The sequence below is a fragment of the Electrophorus electricus genome, chromosome 21 (genome assembly GCF_013358815.1).
Source record: "Electrophorus electricus isolate fEleEle1 chromosome 21, fEleEle1.pri, whole genome shotgun sequence".
Classification (NCBI taxonomy): Eukaryota; Metazoa; Chordata; class Actinopteri; order Gymnotiformes; family Gymnotidae; genus Electrophorus; species Electrophorus electricus.
Window position 1 is genome coordinate 5,815,866 of NC_049555.1, and position 10,470 is coordinate 5,826,335.

Below are 10,470 nucleotides of genomic sequence, written 5' to 3' on the forward strand. Positions count from 1 at the left end.
TCATTAATCAATACACACGCGTGTATGTGCACACACACAAACACACATATGCACGCACATTCCATGTACACATTCATAGACACACAGGCACATGCACATTCGCTTTGATTCATAATTGATACAGCTACCTGAGGAACTGCTCTGGACTGCTGCAAACTTACAGCTGGTAAGCATCAACATTTTAGCCTGTGCAGCCAATTAGACTTTCCAGATGAAGGTGATTGTGGAATTCATAAATCTTTAGTTCCATGTAAATAAAGGCCTCAGTAAGGCAAATAAATCAAGCTTGTCTTGAGATTTCCAGCTCCAGCAAAACAGGCTGCAGACTTTGAGAAGGCTGCAGTGAGAGTTTTTGAGTTTATAATTCAGCTACTTATTAATTCACCAGAATTATACATCAGCACTAAACAGGAGAGTGGCTATGTTTACAATGATCAATTTCCAGGAGACAAAAAGGAGAGGAGAAACCTTTAGTCCCTATTGGTATTTGAATTTTTGATCTTAAGTTGTATTTGAAAATCTATTGCTATGTGTGTATTTTAAAGCAAAACATTTCAATATAAAGATTTAAATATCAGTGCAAGAGGCTTTCATTACAGGGATCTCATCATAAGATTTCTATTAGTGGAACACAGAGAAAGAACAGGCCGTCCTGACATTTTATAGGAGATTTCCAGAGGACAAATCGAGAATCAGACATGGGTGGATCAAACTACTCACCGTGGAAATGATATGAAATGTGTTTTTTGTGGTTATATTAGTATTCTAATATCCCCGTTGAAATGCAGAGGAGAGATTTTCCAGCCGCAGCAACACTGTGTCGACTTCTGCTTATATTGTTGCACTTGAACATCAGGGCAAGAACGAATTTTATTCATTCACAAAGAAACAGATTTATTTTCTGGTTGCATATTTAAATACCAAACGGAAAAAAAAGTATTATGAAACATCTACAAACAAGTAAAGGATGCTGAAAGCACATGATGTAGAGGCCCCAAATGTTGACTTTACAGAGCTATCCCTTTAGAAACAAACCTTTTATAACTACTGGAAGCATTACCACATAAACATATAACTGAATGGTTTATAATTCATTTAAAATTAAAAGGAAGTTCCCAAAGCTTCTATCTGTAGCCCCTGGATGTATGTATAGCACTGTCAGTCTTCCCACTCTACACATACATTGGAGCTCAGAAGTATCTGTCAGAAAGGTAGAATTCAGGTCTGCAGCACATCTGGCAGTAAGACAATGTCTCGGGCTGAAGTTTAGGGAAGTCCCCTGGGCCTTTAAATTAAGGGCACTCTCTTCTGAAAGCTTTCATAATTTCCTTTTTCCTGTCATGATTACTGTCAAGAAAATGAAATATAGCATTTTAACAGAGTTTAAATGTGCAAAGTGCACAAGAGAAACATTTTGTAAAATAAAACAGAAACAGATGAGTGTTAGCAGAGGAGGCATTGATGGTGCAATGCCTGCTTGTGTCATTAGATACAAACACGCATGCACTTACACATAATCATGCGTGTGTGCACCTGCAAATACACACACACCCACACATACACACACACACACACACACACACACACACACACACACACACACACACACACACACACACACACACACATATATATACACGCATACTGGCTTTACCTTAGTTGCTACTTCTGAAGTGAACTAAACCTCAAATTTATTTCACGGGTATGTACACAACTTATCCAGCTGGAGCTGGCAGAGATATCAAAGTTGTTTGGCTGTTTTTTTTCTTTTTTTTCTGTTTAGGCAGAGCGATTCAATCTGAGTTCGTGTCTGGGTTCATGCGTAGCACATCAGCAACACATAAACCTGTGGTTTAAATGGACAGACAAGCTTTAGAAATAATGACCTTTGATGGTGCAAGGTTCACGGTGATCCCATTCCTCCAGAACACAGACTGCAAGAACTGTATTCCAGAGAGAGACAGAAAAGAGAGAGAGAGAGAGAGAGAGAGAGAGAGAGAGAGAGAGAGAGAGAGAGAGAGAGTATATCAGCAGCCTGCCTTTAAGTTAATTGTAACAGAGGCAGTGGGGTCAAGCACATGCTCTGGTGGTTAGACCCCCATTCTGTACAACACCAACACCTCATCCATCTCTGCTGCTCTGGGAATGATTAACTGCTGCTCACCATGACAACCACATCCTCATTCTGTTCCTATTTCCAAAGGCCAAACCAATCTGAGCCACTCGACCAATCATAACACAGGGTCTATAACACCCTGTAATGGTGACGTTAGTTAACATCTGTGGCGTTGTACATTTGGGATGAACTGCTGGAAATGTAGGATTTATATATCATGGTCCAACCATGAACTTCAAGGTTCTATCTGGCATCTGCATTGAAAATAAATTCAGCGCATAAACTTGATTCTGATATGATGTTTTTGTTGTTATTTGTTATGTTTCTGGTGCATTTGGTACACTGAATGTTACAGGCTATATCTCCAGACTTCTCTTATGCCAAACAGAACCTGCACTTATACAATACTGAACACTGAGGTTATGAGCACTTATACAGTACTGAACATTGAGGTTATGAGCACTAATACAGTACTGATCACTGAGGTTATGAGCACTAATACAGTACTCATCCCTAATACAGTACTGAGCACTGAGGTTATGAGCACTAATACAGTACTGAGCACTGAGGTTATGAGCACTAATACAGTACTTAGCACTGAGGTTATGAGCACTAATACAGTGAAACACTGAAGTTATGAGCACTGAAGTTATGGGCACTATTACAATACTGAGCACTGATGTTATGGGCACTATTACAGTACTGAGCACTGAGGTTATGGGCACTATTACAGTACTGAGCACTGAGGTTATGAGCACTATTACAGTACTGAGCACTGAGGTTATGAGCACTATTACAGTACTGAGCACTGAGGTTATGTGATGTATTGCTTGTGATCTCTCAGTGTCCCTATAGAGGGTTGAGGGAAACCGGCAGTCTGCTCCAATTTAATTTTGGTTTACTGTGGTTTACCTCATCTCAGTCAGCTACTGAGAGAGAGAGAAAAAAAGAGAGAGAGAGAGAGAGAGAGAGAGAGAGAGAGAGAGAGAGAGAGAGAGTATCTAGTACAATAGATTGTCAAAACATATTTACAATCTTTCTCTCTATGTGCATTTAATCCAAAACAAATAAACCCTCTGTCTGATCCCGGCCAAATTAATGTGTTCCTTTAAAGGACAAAAACTAACAAAATTACACACACACATCCCAGTAAGCTGTGCAACATTAGCAGATCATACATATGGGCCCACAATAGCACAGAAGAGTTCTAGAAGGTTCTTGGTAGTCAAGAAATCAAAACCCTTTTAGATCCCTCTCTGAACACCACATATGTCCACCGTAAAGAAGTCAATTTGACAGTAAGAAATAAAAATACGATTTCTGAAATAAGATCATATAAACTGAAAACCAGGAGCAAATCAAAACCCAGACGTAAAGAAGACAACGAGACTGCCAAACATCCAAATAGTGCAAACATACAGCATTTTTCCTCCGTGTGTGTGTGTTTCCTTCATGTGTAAAGCAATATAAACATACACTCAGAACCAAAAAGGCACAATACACCCACTGTAACTAACAGCTCGGTGAGGCAGGTTGCATGTGTGATGATGAGCAACATTTATTCAGGGTGAATGCATAATCACAGTTATTACAACAGTCTGAGGTCCAGGTCTAAGATAGGAGTCAGGGCTATATAACCAGAAAATATACCACAGACACTGGGAATGAGCAACACTGCAGTCAAGAAGGTCATTTCCAAATGGACAGGACAGGAAGACAAAAGGTAGAAATACACAACTAGATTTGAGGGAAATGAGACCCAGGTGCAGACAAGAAAGGGTGTGGATATACAAAACACGAAACAAGGCAGGGGCTGAACCAAAACCAAAACAAAAACAAAGCCACATGGCGCCTTTGCTTCATGAAAATATAAAATTGTACATAAATTCTCAACAAAACAACAGAAAGATGGAGAAATTAGAATTGCCTCTTAAAGGCAAAACCCGCTGGACTTCACAGTTACTGAGCAGGAGCTTAAAGATAAAATAAAAAGTCTTAAATCAAATCAAAATGCAATATAATCTTAAATGAGATGCTAAAATGTAAAAGCTCAATATTCCATTTGGCCACTGGAAAACTCATTTGGTTCTGAGTGTATATTCACTGCGAAGTCCTTTGTAAACTACAATCTGGAGATTTTTCTGCACAGTATTTTTTACTGTATCTTGAATTGAAGTCAAATAGGATATATATGCTTTATTGGTTTAACACAAAGCTTTGTTCTGCAAACTACTTGAAAGTGGTGTTGGGGGTAGAACCTATGACCTAATTAAAACAGGAAATAAGTGCAGCATAATAATGGTCTATAAATGCATAGACTTTGTCTCCTAGGAGCACAGAGTGAGACACGGTTGCTGCCCAAGACCGATTCTATCTAACATTTACATAAAAAGGTTGGCACAAATGTTGGAATGGTCTACTCCAACGCATCTAATGAAAAAATGTGTAATTTATTGAGAATTTCAGACAAAACCACAAAGTAAAATGCAATGTTATCTGGCCCTAAAAACACAGTGCACCATGGCACCTACCCACAGACAACCTACCCACACACTATCTACCTACACACTAACTACCCACACACTACCTACCCACACGCTACCTACCCACTACCTAAGCACAGACTAACTACCTACACACTACCTACCCACACACTAACTGCCCACACACTACCTACCCACAGACTACCTATCCACTACCTAAGCACAGACTAACTACCTACACACTACCTACCCACACACTAACTACCCACACACTACCTACCCACAGACTACCTATCCACTACCTAAGCACAGACTAACTACCTACACACTACCTACCCACACACTAACTACCCACACACTATCTACCCACAGACTACATTATCCATTATCCATTATATGTCATTCCAGTAAAGCACTTTGAATTGATTTGAATTGAATTGAATTGAATTCAATGGAAATGAGAGAAAGACACAGAGACAAACTAATAGACACAGAGTGAAAAAAAACCAACAATGAAACGGAAAGCGAGAGAGTGAGGGACAGAGCTAGAGAGAAAACAGGGTATCATGTCTTTCCTTCTTGAGCAATGAGTGAGCCTCTCAGTTTCTCAGTGTCTCATTTTCACTCTCCCAGCCAAAGCGCAAACCAAGAAGCCGAAAACAATGCATACACAGTCAGTCAGTAGAAGCTGAACTTGTAAGAGATACATTCTCTCATTCAAGAATCCTGATCTTAACTGAAACTGAATGGTCATTGTCAAGGAAAGAAAGCCCTCATGCAGACAACACTAATCTAGACTTTGCCCGCTCTGTGTGCTCATGCGCAGAGACAGGCAGAAGTCTGGTGCTCGTGTGCAGGGACAGGCAGACGTCTGGGCAGATCTGGGTGTGGGGTCTGGGACCCGTGGGCTGGTAGAGGATGATAAGGCTGGAGATTCAGCCAGAACACAGACGCGCCGCTCCCTGCTTACCTTCTGGTCTCCTAATATGGAATTAACGGTAGGGGCCTTTGCCAAATGCTGTGCGTGCGTGCGTGCTTGCGTGCGTGCTTGCGTGTGTGCGTCTGTGTCTGAGTGTCCTATTGTATACAGCAGGCTTTGAGACTAAGTGGCCTGGACACACTTCTTTGTTCTCAGGTTTACTGTTAGAAAAGAATACTTTCTCCTGTTCTCCATCTACCCCTCCCTCCATTGCCATCCCTCCATCCTTCTGCCCCTCTCTCTTTCCCTGTCCCCCCCTCTGTTCCACCTTCCTAATCTCCCCCCAGGACCACATAGCTGCCTCCGTTCATTTGCATTAGAATTGCAGCCATATGCGGAGTGTAACGCCGCATGGCAGAATATGTGGAAGCACAAAACGTAACGGTCGCCGTGCGGATGTTGAGCAAGCAGTCAGTGAGTGATGCAGGCAGTTTCTCGAAAATGTTAAAAAATAATAATACCACCTGCCCCCCACTCTCCCCCTCTCTCTGTCTCACTTCTTTTTTCTCTCTCTCTCTCTCCCAGTTTCTGTTTTTCTCTCTCACTCTCTCTCTCGCTCTCTCTCTCTCGCTCTCTCTCCTTTCTAACACCACTGTATAAAACCAACATGGCAGGCCATTCAAGTGCTGAATGTACTGAAATAAAAGGTTCTTAGAGAAACAGTAGCTGTCCCTGACTCAGTGTGTGTGTGTGTGTGTGTGTGTGTGTGTGTGTGTGTGTGTGTGTGTGTGTGTGTGTGTGTGTGTCTGTGTCTCTTCACACCAATTCACATAACTGAAGGCTGAATGTTTGTGTGCTGGAAATTGCCTTAGCGCTGGGTGACTGTTCTGGAATCTCCAGAGAGTCCTCCAGCTCTCCACTGTGTGAAAGCACAGGTTCTTTATGAAGTCAATGTCGTCTGCTACAGTTGGCCATTCACCGCATACAGAAAACATTTGCCAACAGTCCTGATCTGCAGTAATGAAATGACAAACAAAAATATCTAACAATTCAAAATAGAAAAAAAAGACAGCACTTTCTACCATGACACAAAATTATAAAATTAATTACATTGCATTGTTAATTAAAAACTTCTGAATGTTGTTGAAATAAGATTTATTGTCTGCCCACCTGTTCCAAACCATATTTGGGGCTGTTTTAATAAGCCCTTCTTTCTACCCTTTGTATTTAGTGACTCTGATAGAAATCGCTTTGCCTTTCAGGCATGTAGAATGCTCTCAGCATGTACCAAAGCTCACACATTCTGCAATTATCCCATTTTAGCCTTGGACAGTGTATTTAATGTCTAAATGCTCCTCTTAACATTCCCATTCAGTGCAGAGACACACAGCGAGTCCAAACAGCTCCTTAAAGCGCGAGTGTTTTCTAAAGAGCCCATTACACTGTTCGGACTTATTCATTAGACACTGAAGAGCACAGTGAGCTTGGAGCAGACAGCCAGAGAGACACAGAGAGACACAGAGAGACAGGTTTACAGAGATAATGATAGCAATGTCTGTCTGACTCTCTGTCCCTCCCTCCCTCGTTTCTCTTTGAGTGTGTGTGTGTGTTTATTGGACTGTATTAAAACAGGGGACCAGGGTCAGTAAGGGGTTCAGACTGACTCTAATGGAGGAGATGCTGCACTGATAACAGGCTGCAGTAATGGGGCAATTACTGAGAAAGCACACACACACAAACACACACACACACACAAACACACACACACACAAGCACACACGTGCGCACACGCACGCACACACACACACACACACACACACACACGTGCGCACACGCACGCACACACACACACACACACACACACACACACATAAGTGAGCACACACGCACATACACACAGATACACACATTCACAATTTTAGCAGATTTGTTCTAATTGTGGCTATTACTGAGATACCCACACATACACACACATTGAGGACATACACACAACCACATACACACATAAAGAAATGCACAATTTTAGACGCTTTTCTCTGGAGCTTTGTCATGCATTTTCAAAAGAGTTGGGCTCCAGTCCTGTTAGACCAAGAACACACAAAAATCCATTATATGTAACCAAGTGGATGAATTAATCTGTGAAACAATGAATGAACAAATAAATTAATCAATGACAAAAGATTAACGGTGTGTAAGAGTTTGACAATGAACGAGGAACAGACAGACGTCAGCGCATTGCAGCAGCCTGGTAGGCAGGCAAAACTTCACACACCCACACCCGCACACACAGAGAGACCGAAGACATAAGCAGATGGCAGAGTGAGGAAAAGCAAATGAATGGAGAGAAGAGATGAACTGGTTCTAGCTGAGGTGTGTGTGTGTGTGGGGGGGTATGCTTGGGAGAGGTCAGGGCTGTGAATGGGGCAGAAGCATATGGCCAGCAGAGCTGGAGACCAGTAGCCCTCAGTATGAGCATTTACACATTCAGCTAGTGTACTTGTGTTGGGTGGGGGGGTGTCTACTGATGTGGAAATTGCAGGCTTCCACTCACCTCAGCTCTCCAAAATGCTCATTTCAACCTGTGTGCATGTGTGCGTCCATATGCGAGTGTGTGTGGTCGTGTGTGAGACCAAGCTGAACTGACTGTCACAAGCACCTGGTTGTATCTGCTCATGCATCATAGTTGCGCAACAGAAATAGCTGCAAAGCTGGTAAGATATGTATTCAGAGTGAATAAGGGAATGTACAAAGGTTCTGGTTAACTATATTCACATGATTAAATAATGAGAATGAAGAATGCAGAGAGAGAGAGAGAGAGAGAGAATGGAAAGAATGGAAAGCGGACTCATTGTTGACTAATTGCAGCTGCCTCTGTAAATGAGACTAATGGCAGTAAAGAGAATCTTTGGTGCTTGTTGGGTTTGCCTCGCTGCCAGTGGGAATTCAATCAGCACAGAGCAGCCCTGCAGCCTGCCTGGACACCCGGCACAGAGCAGCCTTGCAGTCTGCCTGGACAGCCGGCGCAGAGCAGCCCTGCAGCCTGCCTGGACACCCGGCACAGAGCAGCCCTGCAGCCTGCCTGGACAGCCGGCGCAGAGCAGCCCTGCAGCCTGCCTGGACACCCGGCGCAGAGCAGCCCTGCAGCCTGCCTGGACACCCGGCACAGAGCAGCCCTGCAGCCTGCCTGGACAGCCGGCGCAGAGCAGCCCTGCAGCCTGCCTGGACACCCGGCACAGAGCAGCCTTGCAGTCTGCCTGCACAGCCGGCGCAAAGCAGCCCTGCAGCCTGCCTGGACACCCGGCGAACAGCCAGAGCTGCTGGTTCCAGGTGCTTATGCTCACCTCTTGCTCTACATAAGGTTTCTATGAAGTATGCACATGCACACCACACATCAAACAAAAATATCTTGACAGTTTTTAAGCTTTGTTATGTAGCTCCTTAAATGTCTCTCATTCTCTCCCTCTTTCTCTCTCTCGCGCTGTCTATTCTGTAGCTGTGCATGACTGATGCTCCCAGCGGGAGGGTTTAAGTAACAAAGCCCCCCATACAACAGCGATGGATCTAGTCTGTATGTGTGCATATGCCCCTCTAAGAGCCAGGAGTCTTATCGTCAGTCTGGGGTAAACCCCAATAAACAGCTCCACTCCTTTAACTGCAGTTCCCAGGCACATTTCCCACTGGTTCAAACTACCCCTATGACTGTAACTTTATCAAAGGGAATCTTCTGTTATGATTCAATCTCACAGCTAATAGCTGCAAAATGCTCACACTTCACATTGCATCACCTACATAACCAGTGTGTCAGACATATCTAGACGATTGCTTAAGAAAGTGACTTTAGAACACCTTTGTTCATTTGTCGATGTAACTTCTTAAAAGGGACCCTCAAAATAAAGTGTTAGCAATGTTTTTCTTTGGACCATTTATGCATGTTAGACAGACTAGGCAATCTATCAAAAAAAAAATCTATCAAATTTTAAACACACATTCACCTCCAGGTGCAATATGGCCCTTAGTAGATTAACAGTAAGGTCTAGCCATCTCATATTATGGATGTATCAACCTTTTGTTTATGAGTTTTATGTGCTAGGGTTGGATCTACAAAATAGATTAGTAAACGGTGTTGTGTGCTAGTCTTTATGAATATTCATGAATTCTGACAGGAATATTAGATGCTCGGGAGCCTCTGGCCCCAGCAGTGCTTCCAAACACACACTCACACTCACACACACAAGCACGCACACGAAACAGATAGGAACCTCATACATATTCATAATGTACAATACAGGACACATTCGCCATCTCATCTTCTTGTATCTTGGGGTGAAATGTTCAGTTCCATTCTCAGTTCCATCCAGAGGCAGAATGAATGAACAAAGGGATATGCGACTGAAGCAGTGGCATAAACAGCACATGTAGTTATGGGCTAATCTTGGACTAATACCAGGCTACTCTCATGCTAATCTTGGGCTAATCCTCTAACCATCTAATGCAGTCCTCATCATATAGAGCTGCACCGGCGCTCCAGGTCTATTCTATACCTCTCACAGGGTACGGCATGGTATCTCACTGGAATCTATTGTTATAATAATAGATAAATAATAAACCTGATACTTAGGCGGTTGACTCGAAGATAACCATGTCGGCTCAGAGAAGCAGACTATTGGTCAGGGACAGTTTGGGCTGGGATATTATTGGTCAGGGAAGGTCTGGGTGGGGATTCTATTGGTTAGGGACATTAATATAGACTTTGTGTATAGCCTTCAACATAAAGCCCTCAACAAAAATATGTAAAGTATTTGATAACCACCTATTGAAATCAGTCTTAATTTCATCAAGGCACGGTGATTTACTAAATTATTAATTCAAAGATAAGCACCTTCAAAGCCAGAGTGGGTGATGACACGAAGTCTTTAAAAAGTTGTGTTTAATTAAACATCAGGCCTCTCACT